Source organism: Oncorhynchus gorbuscha, unplaced genomic scaffold (assembly GCF_021184085.1).
Source record: "Oncorhynchus gorbuscha isolate QuinsamMale2020 ecotype Even-year unplaced genomic scaffold, OgorEven_v1.0 Un_scaffold_2634, whole genome shotgun sequence".
Taxonomy (NCBI): domain Eukaryota; kingdom Metazoa; phylum Chordata; class Actinopteri; order Salmoniformes; family Salmonidae; genus Oncorhynchus; species Oncorhynchus gorbuscha.
Genome location: NW_025747091.1, coordinates 43934 through 70554, shown reverse-complemented (window position 1 = coordinate 70554; position 26621 = coordinate 43934). Strand labels below are relative to the sequence as shown.

General features: G+C 44.0%; 13 non-coding genes across 13 annotated transcripts; all 13 read right to left on the bottom strand.

The window, feature by feature from the left end:
• Positions 1–7626: 7626 nt before the first annotated feature.
• Positions 7627–7700, bottom strand: trnan-guu. The gene has a single exon. It is a non-coding gene; the product is annotated as a tRNA-Asn (tRNA).
• Positions 7701–13437: 5737 nt separating this feature from the next.
• On the bottom strand, positions 13438–13511 carry trnan-guu. Its single transcript has one exon. It is a non-coding gene; the product is annotated as a tRNA-Asn (tRNA).
• Positions 13512–14383: 872 nt separating this feature from the next.
• trnan-guu lies at positions 14384–14457 on the bottom strand. The gene has a single exon. It is a non-coding gene; the product is annotated as a tRNA-Asn (tRNA).
• An 872-nt stretch (positions 14458–15329) lies between these two features.
• trnan-guu lies at positions 15330–15403 on the bottom strand. The gene has a single exon. It is a non-coding gene; the product is annotated as a tRNA-Asn (tRNA).
• Positions 15404–16276: 873 nt separating this feature from the next.
• Positions 16277–16350, bottom strand: trnan-guu. The gene has a single exon. It is a non-coding gene; the product is annotated as a tRNA-Asn (tRNA).
• An 872-nt stretch (positions 16351–17222) lies between these two features.
• On the bottom strand, positions 17223–17296 carry trnan-guu. The gene has a single exon. It is a non-coding gene; the product is annotated as a tRNA-Asn (tRNA).
• An 871-nt stretch (positions 17297–18167) lies between these two features.
• On the bottom strand, positions 18168–18241 carry trnan-guu. Its single transcript has one exon. It is a non-coding gene; the product is annotated as a tRNA-Asn (tRNA).
• An 872-nt stretch (positions 18242–19113) lies between these two features.
• On the bottom strand, positions 19114–19187 carry trnan-guu. Its single transcript has one exon. It is a non-coding gene; the product is annotated as a tRNA-Asn (tRNA).
• An 870-nt stretch (positions 19188–20057) lies between these two features.
• On the bottom strand, positions 20058–20131 carry trnan-guu. Its single transcript has one exon. It is a non-coding gene; the product is annotated as a tRNA-Asn (tRNA).
• A 2746-nt stretch (positions 20132–22877) lies between these two features.
• Positions 22878–22951, bottom strand: trnan-guu. The gene has a single exon. It is a non-coding gene; the product is annotated as a tRNA-Asn (tRNA).
• Positions 22952–23823: 872 nt separating this feature from the next.
• On the bottom strand, positions 23824–23897 carry trnan-guu. Its single transcript has one exon. It is a non-coding gene; the product is annotated as a tRNA-Asn (tRNA).
• Positions 23898–24769: 872 nt separating this feature from the next.
• Positions 24770–24843, bottom strand: trnan-guu. The gene has a single exon. It is a non-coding gene; the product is annotated as a tRNA-Asn (tRNA).
• An 872-nt stretch (positions 24844–25715) lies between these two features.
• trnan-guu lies at positions 25716–25789 on the bottom strand. The gene has a single exon. It is a non-coding gene; the product is annotated as a tRNA-Asn (tRNA).
• Between the last annotated feature and the right edge of the window lie 832 nt (positions 25790–26621).

Sequence of the window (26621 nt, the reverse complement as noted above, 5' to 3'; positions counted from 1 at the left end):
CAGGTGATAGAGGACCCAAAAGCGACTTAACAGAAACAGAGTTTATTCAAGTCCAAACAGGTAATAACAGAAATCCTCTAGTCTGTAGAGGGGAATAACAAGAGAAGCGGCCACAGACTGCAGGTCGCTTCGGGTAGGCGCAGGCCGTAGTTGACAGAGACACCTGCTCACACGCAGCATCTGATGAAGGCAAAAACACGACAGGACAGGGCGAAACACAATCACAGCACGGTGAATACTAAACAAGGAACCGACGGGACAGGAACGGAACACAAAGGAATAAATAGGGACTCTAATCAGGGAAAGGATCGGGAACAGGTGTGGGAAGACTAAATGATGATTAGGGGAATAGGAACAGCTGGGAGCAGGAACGGAACGATAGAGAGAAGAGAGAGCGAGAGAGTGAGAGGGGGAGGGGAGAGAGAGGAATAGAAAGAGGGAAAGAACCCAATAAGACCAGCAGAGGGAAACGAACAGAATGGGGAGCACAGGGACAAGACATGATAATAAATGACAAACATGACAGTACCCCCACTCACCGAGCGCCTCCTGGCGCACTCGAGGAGGAATCCTGGCGGCAACGGAGGAAATCATCGATGAGTGAACGGTCCAGCACGTCCCGAGACGGAACCCAACTCCTCTCCTCAGGACCGTAACCCTCCCAATCCACTAAGTATTGGTGACCCCGTCCCCGAGAACGCATGTCCATGATCTTATGTACCTTGTAAATAGGTGCGCTCTCGACAAGGACGGGAGGGGGGGAGGGAAGACGAACGGGGGTGCGAAGAAAGGGCTTAACACAGGAGACATGGAAGACAGGATGGACGCGACGAAGATGTCGCGGAAGAAGCAGTCGCACAGTGACAGGATTGACGACCTGGGAGACACGGAACGGACCAATGAACCGCGGAGTCAACTTACGAGAAGCTGTCGTAAGAGGAAGGTTGCGAGTGGAAAGCCACACTCTCTGGCCGCAACAATACCTTGGACTCTTAATCCTGCGTTTATTGGCGGCTCTCACAGTCCTCCCCGCAGACAAAGGCAGACCGGTAGTGAAGCCTAAGGCGATGTGAGACCATGGTCGAGAAGGAATGGGGAGCGGTCTGAGACGACCGGCAGGAGGAGAGTTACCCGACTTAGTCTGCGCGCAGTCCGAACAAGCAGCCACGAAACGGCGCGTGTCACGCTCCTGAGTCGGCCACCAAAAGCGCTGGCGGATAGACGCAAGAGTGCCTCGAACACCGGGATGACCAGCTAACTTGGCAGAGTGAGCCCACTGAAGAACAGCCAGACGAGTGGAAACAGGAACGAAAAGGAGGTTACTAGGACAAGCGCGCGGCGACGCAGTGTGCGTGAGTGCTTGCTTAACCTGTCTTTCAATTCCCCAGACTGTTAACCCGACAACACGCCCATAAGGAAGAATCCCCTCGGGATCAGTAGAAGCCACAGAAGAACTAAACAGACGGGATAAGGCATCAGGCTTAGTGTTCTTGCTACCCGGACGGTAAGAAATCACAAACTCGAAACGAGCGAAAAACAACGCCCAACGAGCTTGACGGGCATTAAGTCGTTTGGCAGAACGGATGTACTCAAGGTTCTTATGGTCTGTCCAAACGACAAAAGGAACGGTCGCCCCCTCCAACCACTGTCGCCATTCGCCTAGGGCTAAGCGGATGGCGAGCAGTTCACGGTTACCCACATCATAGTTGCGCTCAGATGGCGACAGGCGATGAGAAAATAAGCGCAAGGATGAACCTTATCGTCAGACTGGAAGCGCTGGGATAGAATGGCTCCCACGCCTACCTCTGAAGCGTCAACCTCGACAATGAATTGTCTAGTGACGTCAGGAGTAACGAGGATAGGAGCGGACGTAAAACGTTCTTTTAGAAGATCAAAAGCTCCTGGGCGGAACCGGACCACTTAAAACACGTCTTGACAGAAGTAAGAGCTGTGAGAGGGCAGCAACTTGACCGAAATTACGAATGAAACGCCGATAGAAATTAGCGAAACCTAAAAAGCGCTGCAACTCGACACGTGACCTTGGAACGGGCCAATCACTGACAGCTTGGACCTTAGCGGAATCCATCTGAATGCCTTCAGCGGAAATAACGGAACCGAGAAAAGTAACGGAGGAGACATGAAAAGAGCACTTCTCAGCCTTTACGTAGAGACAATTCTCTAAAAGGCGCTGTAGAACACGTCGAACGTGCTGAACATGAATCTCGAGTGACGGAGAAAAAATCAGGATATCGTCAAGATAGACAAAAACAAAGATGTTCAGCATGTCTCTCAGAACATCATTAACTAATGCCTGAAAAACAGCTGGCGCATTGGCGAGACCGAACGGCAGAACCCGGTACTCAAAATGCCCTAACGGAGTGTTAAACGCCGTTTTCCACTCGTCCCCCTCTCTGATGCGCACGAGATGGTAAGCGTTACGAAGGTCCAACTTAGTAAAGCACCTGGCTCCCTGCAGAATCTCGAAGGCTGATGACATAAGGGGAGCGGATAACGATTCTTAACCGTTATGTCATTCAGCCCTCGATAATCCACGCAGGGCGCAGAGTACCGTCCTTCTTCTTAACAAAAAAGAACCCCGCCCCGGCCGGAGAAGAAGGCACTATGGTACCGGCGTCAAGAGACACAGACAAATAATCCTCGAGAGCCTTACGTTCGGGAGCCGACAGAGTATAGTCTACCTCGAGGAGGAGTGGTCCCCGGAAGGAGATCAATACTACAATCATACGACCGGTGAGGAGGAAGGGAGTTGGCTCGGGACCGACTGAAGACCGTGCGCAGATCATGATATTCCTCCGGCACTCCTGTCAAATCGCCAGGTTCCTCCTGAGAAGTAGGGACAGAAGAAACGGGAGGGATGGCAGACATTAAACACTTCACATGACAAGAAACGTTCCAGGATAGGATAGAATTACTAGACCAATTAAAAGAAGGATTATGACATACTAGCCAGGGATGACCCAAAACAACAGGTGTAAACGGTGAACGGAAAATCAAAAAAGAAATAGTCTCACTGTGGTTACCAGATACTGTGAGAGTTAAAGGTAGTGTCTCAAATTTGATACTGGGAAGATGACTACCATCTAAGGCAAACATGGGCGTAGGCTTGTCTAACGGTCTGAAAGGAATGTTATGTTTCCGAACCCATGCTTCGTCCATGAAACAACCCTCAGCCCCAGAGTCAATCAAGGCACTGCATGTAGCACCCGAACCGGTCAGCGTAGATGGACCGACATAGTAGTACAAGATCTAGATGAAGAGACCTGAGTAGTAGCGCTCACCAGTAGCCCTCCGCTTACTGATGGGCTCTGGCCTCTTACTGGACATGAATTAACAAAATGTCCAGCAACTCCGCAATAGAGGCACAGGCGGTTGGTGATCCTCCGTTCCCTCTCCTTAGTCGAGATGCGAATCCCTCCCAGCTGCATGGGCTCAGTCTCAAAGCCAGAGGAGGGAGATGGTTGCGATGCGGAGCAGGGAAACACCGTTGATGCGAGCTCTCTTCCACGAGCCCGGTGACGAAGATCTACCCGTCGTTCTATGCGGATGGCGAGAGCAATCAAAGAGTCCACATCTGAAGGAACCTCCCGGGAGAGAATCTCATCCTTAACCACTGCGTGGAGTCCCTCCAGAAAACGAGCGAGCAGCGCCGGCTCGTTCCACTCACTAGAGGCAGCAAGAGTGCGAAACTCAATAGAATAATCCGTTATGGACCGTTCACCTTGGCATAAGGAAGCCAGGGCCCTAGAAGCCTCCCTACCAAAAACTGAACGGTCAAAAACCCGAATCATCTCCTCTTTAAAGTTCTGGAACTTGTTAGAGCAATCAGCCCTTGCCTCCCAGATAGCTGTGCCCCATTCTCGAGCCCGGCCAGTAAGGAGTGAAATGACGTAAGCAACCCGAGCTCTCTCTCTAGAGTATGTGTTGGGTTGGAGAGAGAACACAATCTCACACTGCGTGAGAAAGGAGCGGCACTCAGTGGGCTGCCCGGAGTAGCAAGGTGGGTTATTAACCCTAGGTTCTGGAGGCTCGGCAGGCCAGGAAGTAACAGGTGGCACGAGACGTAGACTCTGGAACTGTCCAGAGAGGTCGGAAACCTGAGCGGCCAGGTTCTCCACGGCATGGCGAGCAGCAGACAATTCCTGCTCGTGTCTGCCGAGCATGGCTCCTTGGATCTTGACGGCAGTGTAACGAGCGTCTGAAGTCGCTGGGTCCATTCCTTGGTCGGTTCCTTCTGTCATGCAGGTGATAGAGGACCCAAAAGCGACTTAACAGAAACAGAGTTTATTCAAGTCCAAACAGGGAATAACAGAAATCCTCTAGTCTGTAGAGGGAATAACAAGAGAAGCGGCCACAGACTGCAGGTCGCTTCGGGTAGGCGCAGGCCGTAGTTGACAGAGACACCTGCTCACACGCAGCATCTGATGAAGGCAAAAAACACGACAGGACAGGGCGAAACACAATCACAGCACGGTGAATACTAAACAAGGAACCGACGGGACAGGAACGGAACACAAAGGAATAAATAGGGACTCTAATCAGGGGAAAGGATCGGGAACAGGTGTGGGAAGACTAAATGATGATTAGGGGAATAGGAACAGCTGGGAGCAGGAACGGAACGATAGAGAGAAGAGAGCGAGAGAGTGAGAGGGGAGGGGGAGAGAGAGGAATAGAAAGAGGGAAAGAACCCAATAAGACCAGCAGAGGGAAACGAACAGAATGGGGAGCACAGGGACAAGACATGATAATAAATGACAAACATGACACTATGTGCTTTAGTACATTTAGGAAGGCCTTTTACACTCATACAACACCAAGACATGAAGTTAGCAAAACGAGAGAGAAGAGATGCTCCATCTGGGTCTTTTGACGACATATATTGATAACATTGGGGTGCCACGAGGTGTGCCGGATGAGTTCAAGGCAAGAAATCAGATACTAGCAGGATTAGAGTCAAGCATTTTTTAGAGTCAAGCAATGTAGACTGGATTAATTATATTTATTATAATCAACAGCGCTTTATCAATTATTCCAGAGATGCGATTAAAGGTTTGGCAGAACAGACTGAAGCAACCAGCCTGATGGCTTGGCAGAATAGAATTGCATTGGATATGTTATTGGCTGAAAAGGAAGGGGTATGTGTGAAAGTTATTGTTTCCAGGACTATAGAGAGATCAATGACACTACAGATGGGGCTTGTTATGGGCCAATTCCATGTTCCGACCCGTGGCATATCTACAGAGGAAGTGGACGAATCTGGATCTGTCATTTGTGGGGAATTTATGTTTGATGAGGCTAGTGTTGAGATGAAGGGAATTAGATTGTAATTTGTTTCCATGATTAAACTGTTTTTAATGAAGGTCGTGACGAAAATCCAGAAGGAAGAGTTATGATTCTGATGTAGGTTTAAAAACAGTTGGAGTTAAGGTTAGAATTGATTAATGAAATGTGACGAGTTGGATAAACATTTATAATTGATTTGTTGATTATTTGTCTATTCATATGATAATCTGATAAACCTATATAAAAAGGTTAGTTAAATTCGTTTATACTTATATTTTTATGATTAAATAAAACTAGATGTAGAATTGAATGTATAATATTTGATCAAAGGGAGGATTGATAGTGGAAAATATAGTTTAGATGATCAATTATGTATTCGTTAATGATTAGAAACCATTTATTCTAATACTATTATGTTATGATATGAAAAGTAAAGGTTATTGGTTAAGCTGTTACTGAAAATGTAAGCAGAACTAATTTGATTGTCTGTGCCTCTTGGGAAGGTCAAGGGGGAGAAAAAGCTTTTCAGACAAGATAAGAATGTTTGGGTTTTATTCCATTGTTGAGAGAAATCTGTATCTTTTAGACAGGTTGTAATGTCTGGTTTATGAGGGGAGTAGAAAGCATCTCCGGACCTAAACAAAAAAACAACGGGGCTATCGTGGGAAACTGATGATGTCATTTTGAGTTTATAACCTGTGGAAATCTGTGTATGGGTTAGTACTCTCTGGAATTAAAACGCTCTTTAACCTGGCTTTTAAGACTGGTCTCAATCTACTTCACGCATAATTAATGAACTTACAACTCATTAAATGAATTAGAAATGAGTGCTAATTGGTATTGGCAATTAAAACATTAAAGGAATTTAAAATTCCTCTATCTGTTATGCAGGTGAATGAGGACCCAAAAGCGACTTGGCGAAAACAGAGTCTTTAATCCAGTAAAGTAAATATTCAATACTCCTAGACAAATCGGAGCGGTAAATAAAGCATAAAGAACAATTCCACTCGTAATGACGAGAACAGACTGGAGACTCGATCATAAACTGCAGGTTGCCTCGGGAAGGCACTTGACCGTAGCAGACTCAGACACCTGCTCACCACGCAGCATCTGAGGGAAACACGACACGACAGGGCGATACAAAGACACAGCACGGTGAACAATATACAAGGATCCGACAGGACAGAAACGGAAAACAAGGGGAGAAATAGGGACTCTAATCAGGGAAAAGATAGGGAACAGGTGTGGGAAGACTAAATGATTGATTAGGGAATAGGAACAGCTGGGAGCAGGAACGGAACGATAGAGAGAAGAGAGAGAGAGAGGGAGAGAGAAAAAGGGGAACGAACCTAAAAAGACCAGCAGGGGGAAAACGAACAGAAGGAAAAGCAAAATGACAAGACAATATAAGACAAAACATGACACTATCAGCTATCCAATTGCACCACAGAGACTTGTGGTGTATTTGACCCTGACGCTTGATCGTTGGCCATTTGTGCTCTCATCCAACTGTACATGGAGTTTACGAAACAACAACACTTTGTTCCAATGGTTGTGTTAACGTGCATCGAAGGTGCAGCAACATTTTCAAGGAAGTAGACCTGTAGTTTTCTAATATTTGTTAGCTTTTTGAATGGCCTTAAAAGGGAAAAAATGTAGTGCAATGTTCGTCAGCGCAACATTATATTGAAAGGCATCTGGCAGGAGTAAATTCAGCCACAATCTCAAATATATTCTGATAAATATATATTTTAAACAACTGCATTTTCACAAATGTAATATATAATCGCCAAGCCCATTCAAAATAATAAGGGGACTGACTCTGGAAGAATGATGAAGTGGCTAGTCACTTTCATGGCATATAGGCCTACATGTACACACAAACACACTGAACAAACATTGTCCTTCTCGCGAGATAAATATAAATGCTAAGGTTATTCATGCCAGATTGACATCATTTACGTTGTCATACTATCCAGATTAATAAGAATAAATTATATGTTCCTTGGAGAACACAGAATGATCAAGCTATTGAGGAACAGAATATCAGAGACCATTGACAGCCATTTTACCAGTAGGTATAGCAACTTGTCATCTTTCATGTTCAACAACACACCAATCACATGTGACAACAGGAAACACAGCAGGTCAAAAGCAAGCTTTCTGTAAGGCCAGGAAGGTCTTCCATATAACTAGAAACAGAAAGACAGCATCCCTTGGTGGGCTCAAATCACCAACTTTTAAATTAAGAGATTAACTCACCAAGCAATTGCACCACAGAGACTTGTCATATCCACATCATGGAGCACAACAAACTAAAACTGACGTCCCTGGTTGGGCTCGAACCACCAACCTTTAGATTAACAGTCTAACGCGCTAACCAATTGCGCCACAGAGACTTGTGGTGTATTTGACCATGACGCTTGATCGCTGGCCATTTGTGCTCTCATCCAACTGTACATGGAGTTTACGAAACAACAACACTTTGTTCCAATAGTTGTGTTCACGTGCATTGAAGGTGCAGCAACATTTTCAAGGAAGTAGACCTGTAGTTTTCTAATATTTGTTAGCTTTTTGAATGGCCTTAAAAAGGGCAAGAATGTAGCGCAATGTTCGTCAGCGCAACATTATATTGAAAGGCATCTGGCAGGAGTAAATTCAGCCACAATCTCAAATATATTCTGATAAATATATATTTTATACAACTGCATTTTCACAAATGTAATATATAATCGCCAAGCCCATTCAAAATAATAAGGGGACTGACTCTGGAAGAATGATGAAGTGGCTAGTCACTTTCATGGCATATAGGCGTACATATACACACAAACACACTGGAGCAAAATTGTCCTTCTCGCGAGATAAATATAAATGCTAAGGTTATTCATGCCAGATTGACATAATTTACGTTTTCATACTAGCCAGATTAATAAGAGTAAATTATATGTTCCTTGGAGAACACATAATGATCAAGCTATTGAGTAACAGAAGATCAGAGACCATTGACAGCCATTTTACCAGTAGGTATAGCACCTTGTCATCTTTCATGTTCAACAACACACCAATCACATGTGACAACAGGAAACTCCACTGTACATGGAGTTTACGAAACAACAACACTTTGTTCCAGTGGTTGTGTTAACGTGCATCGAAGGTGCAGCAACATTTTCAAGGAAGTAGACCTGTAGTTTTCTAATATTTGTTAGCTTTTTGAATGGCCTTAAAAGGGCAAAAATGTAGCGCAATGTTCGTCAGCGCAACATTATATTGAAAGGCATCTGGCAGGAGTAAATTCAGCCACAATCTCAAATATATTCTGCTAAATATATATTTTAAACAACTGCATTTTCACAAATGTAATATATAATCGCCAAGCCCATTCAAAATAATAAGGGGACTGACTCTGGAAGAATGATGAAGTGGCTAGTCACTTTCATGGCGTATAGGCGTACATATACACACAAACACACTGGACCAACATTGTCCTTCTCGCGAGATAAATATAAATGCTAAGGTTATTCATGCCAGATTGACATCATTTACATTGTCATACTATCCAGATTAATAAGAATAAATGATATGTTCCTTGGAGAACACAGAATGATCAAGCTATTGAGTAACAGAAGATCAGAGACCATTGACAGCCATTTTACCAGTAGGTATAGCAACTTGTCATCTTTCATGTTCAACAACACACCAATCACATGTGACAACAGGAAACACAGCAGGTCAAAAGCAAGCTTACTGTAAGGCCAGGAAGGTCTTCCATATCACTAGAAACAGGGTGGGCTCGAACCGCCAACCTTTAGATTAACAGTCTAACGCGCTAACCAATTGCGACACAGAGACTCGTGATGTATTTGACCCTGACGCTTGATCGCTGGCCATTTGTGCTCTCATCCAACTGTACATGGAGTTTACGAAACAACAACACTTTGTTCCAATGGTTGTGTTAACGTGCATCGAAGGTCCAGCAACATTTTCAAGGAAGTAGACCTGTAGTTTTCTAATATTTGTTAGCTTTTTGAATGGCCTTAAAAGGGCAAAAATGTAGCGCAATGTTCATCAGCGCAACATTATATTGAAAGGCATCTGGCAGGAGTAAATTCATCCACAATCTCAAATATATTCTGCTAAATATATATTTTAAACAACTGCATTTTCACAAATGTAATATATAATCGCCAAGCCCATTCAAAATAATAAGGGGACTGACTCTGGAAGAATGATGAAGTGGCTAGTCACTTTCATGGCGTATAGGCGTACATATACACACAAACACACTGGACCAACATTGTCCTTACATTTACATTTACATTTAAGTTATTCATGCAGATTGCATCTTTCCAGAGCGACTTACAAATTAATAAGAATTCACCTTATGACATCCAGTGGGACAGTCAGAATAACAATAGTGCATCTAAAACTTAGGGGGGTGGGGTGACAGGGATTTTACCATCCTAGGTATTCCTTGTCATCTTTCAGGTGTTCCGGAAGGTGGTGATTGACTCCGCTGTCCTCACATGTGAGGGAGTTTGTTCCACCATTGGGGGTCAGGGCAGCAACAGTTTTGACTGGGCTGAGGCGGGAGCTGTACTTCCTCAGTGGTAGGGAGGCAGCAGGCCAGAGGTGGATGAACGCAGTGCCCTTGTTTGGGTGTAGGGCCTGATCAGAGCCTGGAGGTACTGAGGTTGTCATATCCACATCACAGCTCCAACAAACCATGGTCTTGTAGCGGATGCGAGCTTCAACTGGAAGCCAGTGGAGAGAACGGAGGAGCGGGGTGACGTGAGAGAACTTGGGAAGGTTGAACACCAGACCTGCGGCGTTCTGGATGAGTTGAAGGGGTTTAATGGCACAGGCAGGGAGCCCAGCCAACAGCGAGTTGCAGTAATCCAGACGGGAGATGACAAGTGCCTGGATTAGGACCTGCGCCGCTTCCTGTGTGAGGCAGGGTCGTACTCTGCGGATGTTGTAGAGCATGAACCTACAGGAACGGGCACCGCCTTGATGTTAGTTGAGAACGACAGGGTGTTGTCCAGGATCACACCAAGCTTCTTGGCGCTCTGGGAGGAGGACACAGTGGAGTTGTCAACCGTGATGGCGAGATCATGGAACGGGCAGTCCTTCCCCGGGAGGAAGAGCAGCTCCGTCTTGCCGAGGTTCAGCTTGAGGTGGTGATCCGTCATCCAAACTGATATGTCTGCCAGACATGCAGAGATGCGATTATACCACCTGGTCATCAGAAGGGGAAAGGAGAAGATTAATTGTGTGTCGTCTGCATAGCAATGATAAGAGAGACCACATGTGAGGTTATGACAGAGCCAAGTGACTTGGTGTATAGCGAGAATAGGAGAGGGCCAAGAGCAGAGCCCTGGGGGACACCAGTGGTGAGAGCGCGTGGTGAGGAGACAGATTCTCGCCACGCCACCTGGTAGGAGCGACCTGTCAGGTAGGACGCAATCAAGCGTGGGCCGCGCCGGAGATGCCCAACTCGGAGAGGGTGGAGAGGAGGATCTGATGGTTCACAGTATCGAAGGCAGCCGATAGATCTAGAAGGATGAGAGCAGAGGAGAGAGAGTTAGCTTTAGCAGTGCGGAGCGCCTCCGTGATACAGAGGAGAGCAGTCTCAGTTGAATGACTAGTCTTGAAACCTGACTGATTTGGATCAAGAAGGTCATTCAGAGAGAGATAGCGGGAGAGCTGGCCAACGCGTTCAAGAGTTTTGGAGAGAAAAGAAAGAAGGGATACTGGTCTGTAATTGTTGACATCGGAGGGATCGAGTGTAGGTTTTTTCAGAAGGGGTGCAACTCTCGCTCTCTTGAAGACGGAAGGGACGTAGCCAACGGTCAGGGATGAGTTGATGAGCGAGGTGAGGTAAGGGAGAAGGTCTCCGGAAATGGTCTGGAGAAGAGAGGGAGGGGATAGGGTCAAGCGGGCAGGTTGTTGGGCGGCCGGCCGTCACAAGACGCGAGATTTCATCTGGAGAGAGAGGGGAGAAAGAGGTCAGAGCATAGGTAGGGCAGTGTGAGCAGAACCAGCGGTGTCGTTTGACTTAGCAAACGAGGATCGGATGTCATCGACCTTCTTTTCAAAATGGTTGACGAAGTCATCTGCAGAGAGGAGGAGGGGGGAGCAAGGATTCAGGAGGGAGGAGAAGGTGGCAAAGAGCTTCCTAGGGTTAGAGGCAGAAGCTTGGAATTTAGCGTGGTAGAAAGTGGCTTTAGCAGCAGAGACAGAGGAGGAAAATGTAGAGAGGAGGGAGTGAAAGGATGCCAGGTCCGCAGGGAGGCGAGGTTTTCCTCCATTTCCGCTCGGCTGCCCGGAGCCCTGTTCTGTGAGCTCGCAATGAGTCATCGAGCCACGGAATATATAAGGGAGGACCGAGCCGGCCTGGAGGATAGGGGACATAGAGAGTCAAGGGATGCAGAGAGGGAGGAGAGGAGGGTTGAGGAGGCAGAATCAGGAGATAGGTGGGAGAAGGTTTGAGCGGAGGGAACAGATGATAGGATGGAAGAGGTCCTTAGCGGGGGAGAAGAAATGCGAAGGTTGGGACGGCGCGATACCATCCGAGTTTAGGGGCAGTGTGGGAGGTGTTGGATGAGAGCGAGAGGGAAAAAGGATACAAGGCAGTGGTCAGACTTGGAGGGGAGTTGCAATGAGGTTAGTGGAAGAACAGCATCTAGTAAAGATGAGGTCGAGCGTATTGCCTGCCTTGTGAGTAGGGGGAAGGTGAGAGGGTGAGGTCAAAAGAGGAGAGGAGTGGAAAGAAGGAGGCAGAGAGGAAAGAGTCAAAAGGTAGACGTGGGGAGGTTAAAGTCGCCCAGAACTGTGAGAGGTGAGCCGTCCTCAGGAAAGGAGCTTATCAAGGCATCAAGCTCATTGATGAACTCTCCGAGGGAACCTGGAGGGCGATAAATGATAAGGATGTTAAGCTTGAAAGGGCTAGTGACTGTGACAGCATGGAATTCAAAGGAGGCGATAGACAGATGGGTAAGGGGAGAAAGAGAGAATGACCACTTGGGAGAGATGAGGATCCCGGTGCCACCACCCCGCTGACCAGACGCTTTCGGGTGTGCGAGAACACGTGGGCGGACGAAGAGAGAGCAGTAGGAGTAGCAGTGTTGTCTGTGGTGATCCATGTTTCCGTCAGGGCCAAGAAGTCGAGGGACTGGAGGGAGGCATGGGCTGAGATGAACTCTGCCTTGTTGACCGCAGATTGGCAGTTCCAGAGGCTACCGGAGACCTGGAACTCCACGTGGGTCGTGCGCGCTGGGACCACCAGATTAGGTGGGCCGCATTTTCACGCGGTGAGAGCGTTTGTATGGTCTGTGCAGAGAGGAGAGAACAGGGATAAACCGACACATAGTTGACAGGCTACAGAAGAGGCTACGCTAATGCAAAGGAGATTGGAATGACAAGTGGACTACACGTCTCGAATGTTCAGAAAGTTAAGCTACGTAGCAAGAATCTTATTGACTAAAATGATTAAAATGATACAGTACTGCTGAAGTAGGCCAGCTGGCAGTGGGTCACAAATGTTGACACTATACTAATCAAGTCGTTCCGTTGAGTGAAATAGTTTCTGCAGTGTTGCTATTCTGGGCTAGAAGGCTAGCTAGCAGTGTTGTTTACGTTACGTTGCGTTAAAAGAACGACAATAGATGGCTAGCAAACACAAAATCACTCTGGACAGTAGGTATAGCAACTTGTCCTTCTCGCGAGATAAATATAAATGCTAAGGTTATTCATGCCAGATTGACATCATTTACATTGTCATACTATCCAGATTAATAAGAATAAATGATATGTTCCTTGGAGAACACAGAATGATCAAGCTATTGAGTAACAGAAGATCAGAGACCATTGACAGCCATTTTACCAGTAGGTATAGCAACTTGTCATCTTTCATGTTCAACAACAACCCAATCACATGTGACAACAGGAAACACAGCAGGTCAAAAGCAAGCTTACTGTAAGGCTAGGAAGGTCTTCCATATCACTAGAAACAGAAAGACAGCATCACTGGGTGGGCTCAAATCACCAACGTTTAAATTAAGAGTCTAACTCAACAACCAATTGCACCACAGAGACTTGTCATATCCACATCATGGAGCACAACAAACTGAGAACTGTCGTCCCTGGGTGGGTTCGAACCACCAACCTTTACATTAACAGTCTAACGCGCTAACCAATTGCGCCACAGAGACTTGTGGTGTATTTGACCCTGACGCTTCATCGCTGGCCATTTGTGCTCTCATCCAACTGTACATGGAGTTTACAAAACAACAACACTTTGTTCCAATGGTTGTGTTAACGTGCATCGAATGTGCAGCAACATTTTCAAGGAAGTAGACCTGTAGTTTTCTAATATTTGTTAGCTTTTTGAATGACCTTAAAAGGGCAAAAATGTAGCGCAATGTTCGTCAGAGCAAAATTATATTGAAAGGCATCTGGCAGGAGTAAATTCAGCCACAATCTCAAATATATTGTGATAAATATATATTTTAAACAACTGCATTTTCACAAATGTAATATATAATCGCCAAGGCCATTCAAAATAATAAGGGGACTGACTCTGGAAGAATGATGAAGTGGCTAGTCACTTTCATGGCGTATAGGCGTACAAACACACACAAACACACTGGACAAACATTGTCCTTCTCGCGAGATAAATATAAATGCTAAGGTTATTCATGCCAGATTGACATCATTTACGTTGTCATACTATCCAGATTAATAAGAATAAATTATATGTTCCTTGGAGAACACAGAATGATCAAGCTATTGAGTAACAGAAGATCAGAGACCATTGACAGCCATTTTACCAGTAGGTATAGCAACTTGTCATCTTTCATGTTCAACAACAACCCAATCACATGTGACAACAGGAAACACAGCAGGTCAAAAGCAAGCTTACTGTAAGGCCAGGAAGGTCTTCCATATAACTAGAAACAGAGAGACAGCATTCCTGGGTAGGCTCAAATCACCAACTTTGAAATTAAGAGTCAAACTCACCAACCAATTGCACCACAGAGACTTGTCATATCCACATCATGGAGCACAACAAACTGAGAACTGTCGTCCCTGGGTGGGCTCGAACCACCAACCTTTAGATTAACAGTCTAACGCGCTAACCAATTGCGCCACAGAGACTTGTGGTTTATGTGACCCTGACGCTTGATCGCTGGCCATTTGTGCTCTCATCCAACTGTACATGGAGTTTACGAAACAACAACACTTTGTTCCAATGGTTGTGTTAACGTGCATCGAAGATGCAGCAACATTTTCAAGGAAGTAGACCTGTAGTTTTCTAATATTTGTTAGCTTTTTGAATGGCCTTAAAAGGGCAAAAATGTAGCGCAATGTTCGTCAGCGCAACATTATATTGAAAGGCATCTGGCAGGAGTAAATTCAGCCACAATCTCAAATATATTCTGATAAATATATATTTTAAACAACTGCATTTTCACAAATGTAATATATAATCGCCAAGCCCATTCAAAATAATAAGGGGACTGACTCTGGAAGAATGATGAAGTGGCTAGTCACTTTCATGGCGTATAGGCATACATACACACACAAACACACTGGACAAACATTGTCCTTCTCGCGAGATAAATATAAATGCTAAGGTTATTCATGCCAGATTGACATCATTTACATTGTCATACTATCCAGATTAATAAGAATAAATGATATGTTCCTTGGAGAACACAGAATGATCAAGCTATTGAGTAACAGAAGATCAGAGACCATTGACAGCCATTTTACCAGTAGGTATAGCAACTTGTCATCTTTCATGTTCAACAACACACCAATCACATGTGACAACAAGAAACACAGCAGGTCAAAAGCAAGCTTACTGTTAGGCCAGGAAGGTCTTCCATATTACTAGAAACAGAGAGACAGCATCCCTGTGTGGGCTCAAATCACCAACTTTTAAATTAACAGTCTAACTCACCAACCAATTGCACCACAGAGACTTGTCATATCCACATCATGGAGCACAACAAACTGAGAACTGTCGTCCCTGGGTGGGCTCGAACCACCAACCTTTAGATTAACAGTCTAACGCGCTAACCAATTGCACCACAGAGACTTGTGGTGTATTTGACCCTGACGCTTGATCGCTGGCCATTTGTGCTCTCATCCAACTGTACATGGAGTTTACGAAACAACAACACTTTGTTCCAATGGTTGTGTTAACGTGCATCGAATGTGCAGCAACATTTTCAAGGAAGTAGACCTGTAGTTTTCTAATATTTGTTAGCTTTTTGAATGGCCTTAAAAAGGGCAAAAATGTAGCGCAATGTTCGTCAGCGCAACATTATATTGAAAGGCATCTGGCAGGAGTAAATTCAGCCACAATCTCAAATATATTCTGATAAATATATATTTTAAACAACTGCATTTTCACAAATGTAATATATAATCGCCAAGCCCATTCAAAATAATAAGGGGACTGACTCTGGAAGAATGATGAAGTGGCTAGTCACTTTCATGGCGTATAGGCGTACATATACACACAAACACACTGGACAAACATTGTCCTTCTCGCGAGATAAATATAAATGCTAAGGTTATTCATGCCAGATTGACATCATTTACATTGTCATACTATCCAGATTAATAAGAATAAATTATATGTTCCTTGGAGAACACAGAATGATCAAGCTATTGAGTAACAGAAGATCAGAGACCATTGACAGCCATTTTACCAGTAGGTATAGCAACTTGTCATCTTTCATGTTCAACAACACACCAATCACATGTGACAACAGGAAACACAGCAGGTCAAAAGCAAGCTTACTGTAAGGCCAGGAAGGTCTTCCATATCACTAGAAACAGAGAGACAGCATCCCTGGGTGGGCTCAAATCACCAACTTTTAAATTAAGAGTCAAACTCACCAACCAATTGCACCACAGAGACTTGTCATATCCACATCATGGAGCACAACAAACTGAGAACTGTCGTCCCTGGGTGGGCTCAAACCACCAACCTTTAGATTAACAGTCTAACGCACTAACCAATTGCGCCACAGAGACTTGTGGTGTATTTGACCCTGACGCTTGATCGCTGGCCATTTGTGCTCTCATCCAACTGTACATGGAGTTTACGAAACAACAACACTTTGTTCCAATGGTTGTGTTAACGTGCATCGAAGGTGCAGCAACATTTTCAAGGAAGTAGACCTGTAGTTTTCTAATATTTGTTAGCTTTTTGAATGGCCTTAAAAGGGCAAAAATGTAGCGCAATGTTCGTCAGCGCAACATTATATTGAAAGGCATCTGGCAGGAGTAAATTCAGCCACAATCTCAAATATATTCTGATAAATATATATTTTAAACAACTGCATTTTCACAAATGTAATATATAATCGCCAAGCCCATTCAAAATAATAAGGGGACTGACTCTGGAAGAATGATGAAGTGGCTAGTCACTTTCATGGCGTATAGGCGTACATATACACACAAACACACTGGACAAACATTGTCCTTCTCGCAAGATAAATATAAATGCTAAGGTTATTCATGCCAGATTGACATCATTTACATTGTCATACTATCCAGATTAATAAGAATAAATTATATGTTCCTTGGAGAACACAGAATGATCAAGCTATTGAGTAACAGAAGATCAGAGACCATTGACAGCCATTTTACCAGTAGGTATAGCAACTTGTCATCTTTCATGTTCAACAACACACCAATCACATGTGACAACAGGAAACACAGCAGGTCAAAAGCAAGCTTACTGTAAGGCCAGGAAGGTCTTCCATATCACTAGAAACAGAGAGACAGCATTCCTGGGTGGGCTCAAATCACCAACTTTTAAATTAAGAGTCAAACTCACCAACCAATTGCACCACAGAGACTTGTCATATCCACATCATGGAGCACAACAAACTGAGAACTGTCGTCCCTGGGTGGGCTCGAACCACCAACCTTTAGATTAACAGTCTAACGCACTAACCAATTGCGCCACAGAGACTTGTGGTTTATTTGACCCTGACGCTTGATCGCTGGCCATTTGTGCTCTCATCCAACTGTACATGGAGTTTACGAAACAACAACACTTTGTTCCAATGGTTGTGTTAACGTGCATCGAAGGTGCAGCAACATTTTCAAGGAAGTAGACCTGTAGTTTTCTAATATTTGTTAGCTTTTTGAATGGCCTTAAAAGGGCAAAAATGTAGCGCAATGTTTGTCAGCGCAACATTATATTGAAAGGCATCTGGCAGGAGTAAATTCAGCCACAATCTCAAATATATTCTTATAAATATATATTTTAAACAACTGCATTTTCACAAATGTAATATATAATCGCCAAGGCCATTCAAAATAATAAGGGGACTGACTCTGGAAGAATGATGAAGTGGCTAGTCACTTTCATGGCATATAGGCGTACATACACACACAAACACACTGGACAAACATTGTCCTTCTCGCGAGATAAATATAAATGCTAAGGTTATTCATGCCAGATTGACATCATTTACGTTGTCATACTATCCAGATTAATAAGAATAAATTATATGTTCCTTGGAGAACACAGAATGATCAAGCTATTGAGTAACAGAAGATCAGAGACCATTGACAGCCATTTTACCAGTAGGTATAGCAACTTGTCATCTTTCATGTTCAACAACACACCAATCACATGTGACAACAGGAAACACAGCAGGTCAAAAGCAAGCTTTCTGTAAGGCCAGGAAGGTCTTCCATATAACTAGAAACAGAAGACAGCATCCCTGGGTGGGCTCAAATCACCAACTTTTAAATTAAGAGTCAAACTCACCAACCAATTGCACCACAGAGACTTGTCATATCCACATCATGGAGCACAACAAAGTGAGAACTGTCGTCCCTGGGTGGGCTCGAACCACCAACCTTTAGATTAACAGTCTAACGCACTAACCAATTGCGCCACAGAGACTTGTGGTTTATTTGACCCTGACGCTTGATCGCTGGCCATTTGTGCTCTCATCCAACTGTACATGGAGTTTACGAAACAACAACACTTTGTTCCAATGGTTGTGTTAACGTGCATCGAAGGTGCAGCAACATTTTCAAGGAAGTAGACCTGTAGTTTTCTAATATTTGTTAGCTTTTTGAATGGCCTTAAAAGGGCAAAAATGTAGCGCAATGTTTGTCAGCGCAACATTATATTGAAAGGCATCTGGCAGGAGTAAATTCAGCCACAATCTCAAATAAATTCTTATAAATATATATTTTAAACAACTGCATTTTCACAAATGTAATATATAATCGCCAAGGCCATTCAAAATAATAATGGGACTGACTCTGGAAGAATGATGAAGTGGCTAGTCACTTTCATGGCATATAGGCGTACATACACACACAAACACACTGGACAAACATTGTCCTTCTCGCGAGATAAATATAAATGCTAAGGTTATTCATGCCAGATTGACATCATTTACGTTGTCATACTATCCAGATTAATAAGAATAAATTATATGTTCCTTGGAGAACACAGAATGATCAAGCTATTGAGTAACAGAAGATCAGAGACCATTGACAGCCATTTTACCAGTAGGTATAGCAACTTGTCATCTTTCATGTTCAACAACACACCAATCACATGTGACAACAGGAAACACAGCAGGTCAAAAGCAAGCTTACTGTAAGGCCAGGAAGGTCTTCCATATAACTAGAAACAGAAAGACAGCATCCCTGGGTGGGCTCAAATCACCAACTTTTAAATTAAGAGTCAAACTCACCAACCAATTGCACCACAGAGACTTGTCATATCCACATCATGGAGCACAACAAACTGAGAACTGTCGTCCCTGGGTGGGCTCGAACCACCAACCTTTAGATTAACAGTCTAACGCACTAACCAATTGCGCCACAGAGACTTGTGGTGTATTTGACCCTGACGCTTGATCGCTGGCCATTTGTGCTCTCATCCAACTGTACATGGAGTTTACGAAACAACAACACTTTGTTCCAATGGTTGTGTTAACGTGCATCGAAGGTGCAGCAACATTTTCAAGGAAGTAGACCTGTAGTTTTCTAATATTTGTTAGCTTTTTGAATGGCCTTAAAAGGGCAAAAATGTAGCGCAATGTTTGTCAGCGCAACATTATATTGAAAGGCATCTGGCAGGAGTAAATTCAGCCACAATCTCAAATATATTCTGATAAATATATATTTTAAACAACTGCATTTTCACAAATGTAATATATAATCGCCAAGGCCATTCAAAATAATAAGGGACTGACTCTGGAAGAATGATGAAGTGGCTAGTCACTTTCATGGCATATAGGCGTACATACACACACAAACACACTGGACAAACATTGTCCTTCTCGCGAGATAAATATAAATGCTAAGGTTATTCATGCCAGATTGACATCATTTACGTTGTCATACTATCCAGATTAATAAGAATAAATTATATGTTCCTTGGAGAACACAGAATGATCAAGCTATTGAGTAACAGAAGATCAGAGACCATTGACAGCCATTTTACCAGTAGGTATAGCAACTTGTCATCTTTCATGTTCAACAACACACCAATCACATGTGACAACAGGAAACACAGCAGGTCAAAAGCAAGCTTTCTGTAAGGCCAGGAAGGTCTTCCATATAACTAGAAACAGAAAGACAGCATCCCTTGGTGGGCTCAAATCACCAACTTTTAAATTAAGAGTCTAACTCACCAACCAATTGCACCACAGAGACTTGTCATATCCACATCATGGAGCACAACAAACTAAAACTGACGTCCCTGGGTGGTCTCGAACCACCAACCTTTAGATTAACAGTCTAACGCGCTAACCAATTGCGCCACAGAGACTTGTGGTGTATTTGATCCTGACGCTTGATCGCTGGCCATTTGTGCTCTCATCCAACTGTACATGGAGTTTACGAAACAACAACACTTTGTTCCAATGGTTGTGTTAACGTGCATCGAAAATGCAGCAACATTTTCAAGGAAGTAGACCTGTAGTTTTCTAATATTTGTTAGCTTTTTGAATGGCCTTAAAAGGGCAAAAATGTAGCGCAATGTTCGTCAGCGCAAAATTATATTGAAAGGCATCTGGCAGGAGTAAATTCAGCCACAATCTCAAATATATTGTGATGAATATATATTTTAAACAACTGCATTTTCACAAATGTAATATATAATCGCCAAGGCCATTCAAAATAATAAGGGGACTGACTCTGGAAGAATGATGAAGTGGCTAGTCACTTTCATGGCATATAGGCGTACATATACACACAAACACACTGGAGCAAAATTGTCCTTCTCGCGAGATAAATATAAATGCTAAGGTTATTCATGCCAGATTGACATCATTTACGTTTTCATACTAGCCAGATTAATAAGAGTAAATTATATGTTCCTTGGAGAACACAGAATGATCAAGCTATTGAGTAACAGAAGATCAGAGACCATTGACAGCCATTTTAACAGTAGGTATAGCAACTTGTCATCTTTCATGTTCAACAACACACCAATCACATGTGACAACAGGAAACACAGCAGGTCAAAAGCAAGCTTACTGTAAGGCCAGGAAGGTCTTCCATATGACTAGAAACATTTACATTTACATTTACATTTAAGCTCAAATCACCAACTTTTAAATCCAGAGTCAAACTCACAAATTTGCATTCACAGAGATGACATCCAGTGGGAGTCACAACAAAGTGATCTAAAACTTAGGGGGGGCTCAAGAGGGATTTAGATTATCCTATCCTAGGTATTCCCAAAGAGGTGGGGTTTCAGGTGTCTCCGGAAGGTGGTGATTGACTCCGCTGTCCTGGCGTCGTGAGGGAGTTTGTTCCACCATGGTGGGGGCCAGGGCAGCAACAGTTTTGACTGGGCTGAGCGGGAGCTAATACTTCCTCAGTGGTAGGGAGGCGAGCAGGCCAGAGGTGGATGAACGCAGTGCCCTTATTTGAAAGGTGTAGGGCCTGATCAGAGCCTGGAGGTCAAATAGGTGCCGATAAATACAGCTTTTAAACAACTGCACCAAATGGTCTTGTAATCGGATGCGAGCTTCAACTGGAAGCCAGTGGAGAGAACTGGAGGAATGGGTGAAGTGAGAGAACTTTCATGGGAAGGTTGAACACCAGACGGGCTGCGGTCGTTCTGGATGAGTTGAAGGGGTTTAATGGCACAGGCAGGGAGCCCAGCCAACAGCGAGTTGCAGTAATCCAGACGGGAGATGACAAGTGCCTGGATTAGGACCTGCGCCGCTTCCTGTGTGAGGCAGGGTCGTACTCTGCGGATGTTGTAGAGCATGAACCTACAGGAACGGGCCACCGCCTTGATGTTGGTTGAGAACGACAGGGTGTTGTCCAGGATCACGCCATTCTTGGCGCTCTGGGAGGAGGACACAATGGAGTTGTCAACCGTGATGGCGAGATCATGGAACATTGGCAGTCCTTCCCGGGAGGAAGAGCAGCTCCGTCTTGCCGAGGTTCAGCTTGAGGTGGTGATCAGTCATCCACACTGATATGTCTGCCAGACATGCAGAGATGCGATTCGCCACCTGGTCATCAGAAGGGGGAAAGGAGAAGATTAATTGTGTGTCGTCTGCATAGCAATGATAAGAGAGACCATGTGAGGTTATGACAGAGCCAAGTGACTTGGTGTATAGCGAGAATAGGAGAGGGCCAAGAACAGAGCCCTGGGGGACACCAGTGGTGAGAGCGCGTGGTGAGGAGACAGATTCTCGCCACGCCACCTGGTAGGAGCGACCTGTCAGGTAGGACGCAATCCAAGCGTGGGCCGCGCCGGAGATGCCCAACTCGGAGAGGGTGGAGAGGAGGATCTGATGGTTCACAGTATCGAAGGCAGCCGATAGATCTAGAAGGATGAGAGCAGAGGAGAGAGAGTTAGCTTTAGCAGTGCGGAGCGCCTCCGTGATACAGAGGAGAGCAGTCTCAGTTGAATGACTAGTCTTGAAACCTGACTGATTTGGATCAAGAAGGTCATTCAGAGAGAGATAGCGGGAGAGCTGGCCAAGGACGGCACGTTCAAGAGTTTTGGAGAGAAAAGAAAGAAGGGATACTGGTCTGTAATTGTTGACATCGGAGGGATCGAGTGTAGGTTTTTTCAGAAGGGGTGCAACTCTCGCTCTCTTGAAGACGGAAGGGACGTAGCCAGCGGTCAGAGATGAGTTGATGAGCGAGGTGAGGTAAGGGAGAAGGTCTCCGGAAATGGTCTGGAGAAGAGAGGAGGGGATAGGGTCAAGCGGGCAGGTTGTTGGGCGGCCGGCCGTCACAAGACGCGAGATTTCATCTGGAGAGAGAGGGGAGAAAGAGGTCAGAGCACAGGGTAGGGCAGTGTGAGCAGAACCAGCGGTGTCGTTTGACTTAGCAAACGAGGATCGGATGTCGTCGACCTTCTTTTCAAAATGGTTGACGAAGTCATCTGCAGAGGGGAGGAGGGGGGGGGGCGGAGGAACAGATAGACAGCATCACTGGGTGGGCTCAAATCACCAACTTTTAAATTAAGAGTCTAACTCACCAACCAATTGCACCACAGAGACTTGTCATATCCACATCATGGAGCACAACAAAATGAGAACTGTCGTCCCTGGGTGGGCTCGAACCACAAACCTTTAGATTAACAGTCTAACGCGCTAACCAATTGCGCCACAGAGACATGTGGTGTATTTGACCCTGACGCTTGATCGCTGCCCATTTGTGCTCTCATCCAACTGTACATGGAGTTTACGAAACAACAACACTTTGTTCCAATGGTTGTGTTAACGTGCATCGAAGGTGCAGCAACATTTTCAAGGAAGTAGACCTGTAGTTTTCTAATATTTGTTAGCTTTTTGAATGGCCTTAAAAGGGCAAAAATGTAGCGCAATGTTCGTCAGCGCAACATTATATTGAAAGGAATCTGGCAGGAGTAAATTCAGCCACAATCTCAAATATATTCTTATAAATATATATTTTAAACAACTGCATTTTCACAAATGTAATATATAATCACCAAGGACTTTCAAAATAATAAGGGGACTGACTCTGGAAGAATGATGAAGTGGCTAGTCACTTTCATGGCGTACAGGCGTACATACACACACAAACACCCTGGACAAACATTGTCCTTCTCGCGAGATAAATATAAATGCTAAGGTTATTCATGCCAGATTGACATCATTTACGTTGTCATACTATCCAGATTAATAAGAATAAATTATATGTTCCTTGGAGAACACAGAATGATCAAGCTATTGAGTAACAGAAGATGAGAGACCATTAACAGCCATTTTACCAGTAGGTATAGCAACTTGTCATCTTTCATGTTCAACAACACCCCAATCACATGTGACAACAGGAAACACAGCAGGTCAAAAGCAAGCTTACTGTAAGGCCAGGAAAGTCTTCCATATCACTAGAAACAGAGAGACAGCATTCCTGGGTGGGCTCAAATCACCAACTTTTAAATTAAGAGTCAAACTCACCAACCAATTGCACCACAGAGACTTGTCATATCCACATCATGGAGCACAACAAAATGAGAACTGTCGTCCCTGGGTGGGCTCGAACCACCAACCTTTAGATTAACAGTCTAACGCGCTAACCAATTGCGCCACAGAGACTTGTGGTGTATTTGACCCTGACGCTTGATCGCTGCCCATTTGTGCTCTCATCCAACTGTACATGGAGTTTACGAAACAACAACACTTTGTTCCAATGGTTGTGTTAACGTGCATCGAAGGTGCAGCAACATTTTCAAGGAAGTAGACCTGTAGTTTTCTAATATTTGTTAGCTTTTTGAATGGCCTTAAAAGGGCAAAAATGTAGCGCAATGTATGTCAGCGCAACATTATATTGAAAGGAATCTGGCAGGAGTAAATTCAGCCACAATCTCAAATATATTCTTATAAATATATATTTTAAACAACTGCATTTTCACAAATGTAATATATAATCACCAAGGCCATTCAAAATAATAAGGGGACTGACTCTGGAAGAATGATGAAGTGGCTAGTCACTTTCATGGCGTACAGGCGTACATACACACACAAACACACTGGACAAACATTGTCCTTCTCGCGAGATAAATATAAATGCTAAGGTTATTCATGCCAGATTGACATCATTTACGTTGTCATACTATCCAGATTAATAAGAATAAATTATATGTTCCTTGGAGAACACAGAATGATCAAGCTATTGAGTAACAGAAGATGAGAGACCATTGACAGCCATTTTACCAGTAGGTATAGCAACTTGTCATCTTTCATGTTCAACAACACCCCAATCACATGTGACAACAGGAAACACAGCAGGTCAAAAGCAAGCTTACTGTAAGGCCAGGAAAGTCTTCCATATCACTAGAAACAGAGAGACAGCATTCCTGGGTGGGCTCAAATCACCAACTTTTAAATTAAGAGTCAAACTCACCAACCAATTGCACCACAGAGACTTGTCATATCCACATCATGGAGCACAACAAAATGAGAACTGTCGTCCCTGGGTGGGCTCGAACCACCAACCTTTAGATTAACAGTCTAACGCGCTAACCAATTGCGCCACAGAGACTTGTGGTGTATTTGACCCTGACGCTTGATCGCTGCCCATTTGTGCTCTCATCCAACTGTACATGGAGTTTACGAAACAACAACACTTTGTTCCAATGGTTGTGTTAACGTGCATCGAAGGTGCAGCAACATTTTCAAGGAAGTAGACCTGTAGTTTTCTAATATTTGTTAGCTTTTTGAATGGCCTTAAAAGGGCAAAAATGTAGCGCAATGTTCGTCAGCGCAACATTATATTGAAAGGAATCTGGCAGGAGTAAATTCAGCCACAATCTCAAATATATTCTTATAAATATATATTTTAAACAACTGCATTTTCACAAATGTAATATATAATCACCAAGGCCATTCAAAATAATAAGGGGACTGACTCTGGAAGAATGATGAAGTGGCTAGTCACTTTCATGGCGTACAGGCGTACATACACACACAAACACACTGGACAAACATTGTCCTTCTCGCGAGATAAATATAAATGCTAAGGTTATTCATGCCAGATTGACATCATTTACGTTGTCATACTATCCAGATTAATAAGAATAAATTATATGTTCCTTGGAGAACACAGAATGATCAAGCTATTGAGTAACAGAAGATCAGAGACCATTGACAGCCATTTTACCAGTAGGTATAGCAACTTGTCATCTTTCATGTTCAACAACACCCCAATCACATGTGACAACAGGAAACACAGCAGGTCAAAAGCAAGCTTACTGTAAGGCCAGGAAGGTCTTCCATATCACTAGAAACAGAGAGACAGCATTCCTGGGTGGGCTCAAATCACCAACTTTTAAATTAAGAGTCAAACTCACCAACCAATTGCACCACAGAGACTTGTCATATCCACATCATGGAGCACAACAAAATGAGAACTGTCGTCCCTGGGTGGGCTCGAACCACCAACCTTTAGATTAACAGTCTAACGCGCTAACCAATTGCGCCACAGAGACTTGTGGTGTATTTGACCCTGACGCTTGATCGCTGCCCATTTGTGCTCTCATCCAACTGTACATGGAGTTTACGAAACAACAACACTTTGTTCCAATGGTTGTGTTAACGTGCATCGAAGGTGCAGCAACATTTTCAAGGAAGTAGACCTGTAGTTTTCTAATATTTGTTAGCTTTTTGAATGGCCTTAAAAGGGCAAAAATGTAGCGCAATGTTCGTCAGCGCAACATTATATTGAAAGGAATCTGGCAGGAGTAAATTCAGCCACAATCTCAAATATATTCTTATAAATATATATTTTAAACAACTGCATTTTCACAAATGTAATATATAATCACCAAGGCCATTCAAAATAATAAGGGGACTGACTCTGGAAGAATGATGAAGTGGCTAGTCACTTTCATGGCGTATAGGCGTACATACACACACAAACACACTGGACAAACATTGTCCTTCTCGCGAGATAAATATAAATGCTAAGGTTATTCATGCCAGATTGACATCATTTACGTTGTCATACTATCCAGATTAATAAGAATAAATTATATGTTCCTTGGAGAACACAGAATGATCAAGCTATTGAGTAACAGAAGATCAGAGACCATTGACAGCCATTTTACCAGTAGGTATAGCAACTTGTCATCTTTCATGTTCAACAACACCCCAATCACATGTGACAACAGGAAACACAGCAGGTCAAAAGCAAGCTTACTGTAAGGCCAGGAAGGTCTTCCATATCACTAGAAACAGAGAGACAGCATTCCTGGGTGGGCTCAAATCACCAACTTTTAAATTAAGAGTCAAACTCACCAACCAATTGCACCACAGAGACTT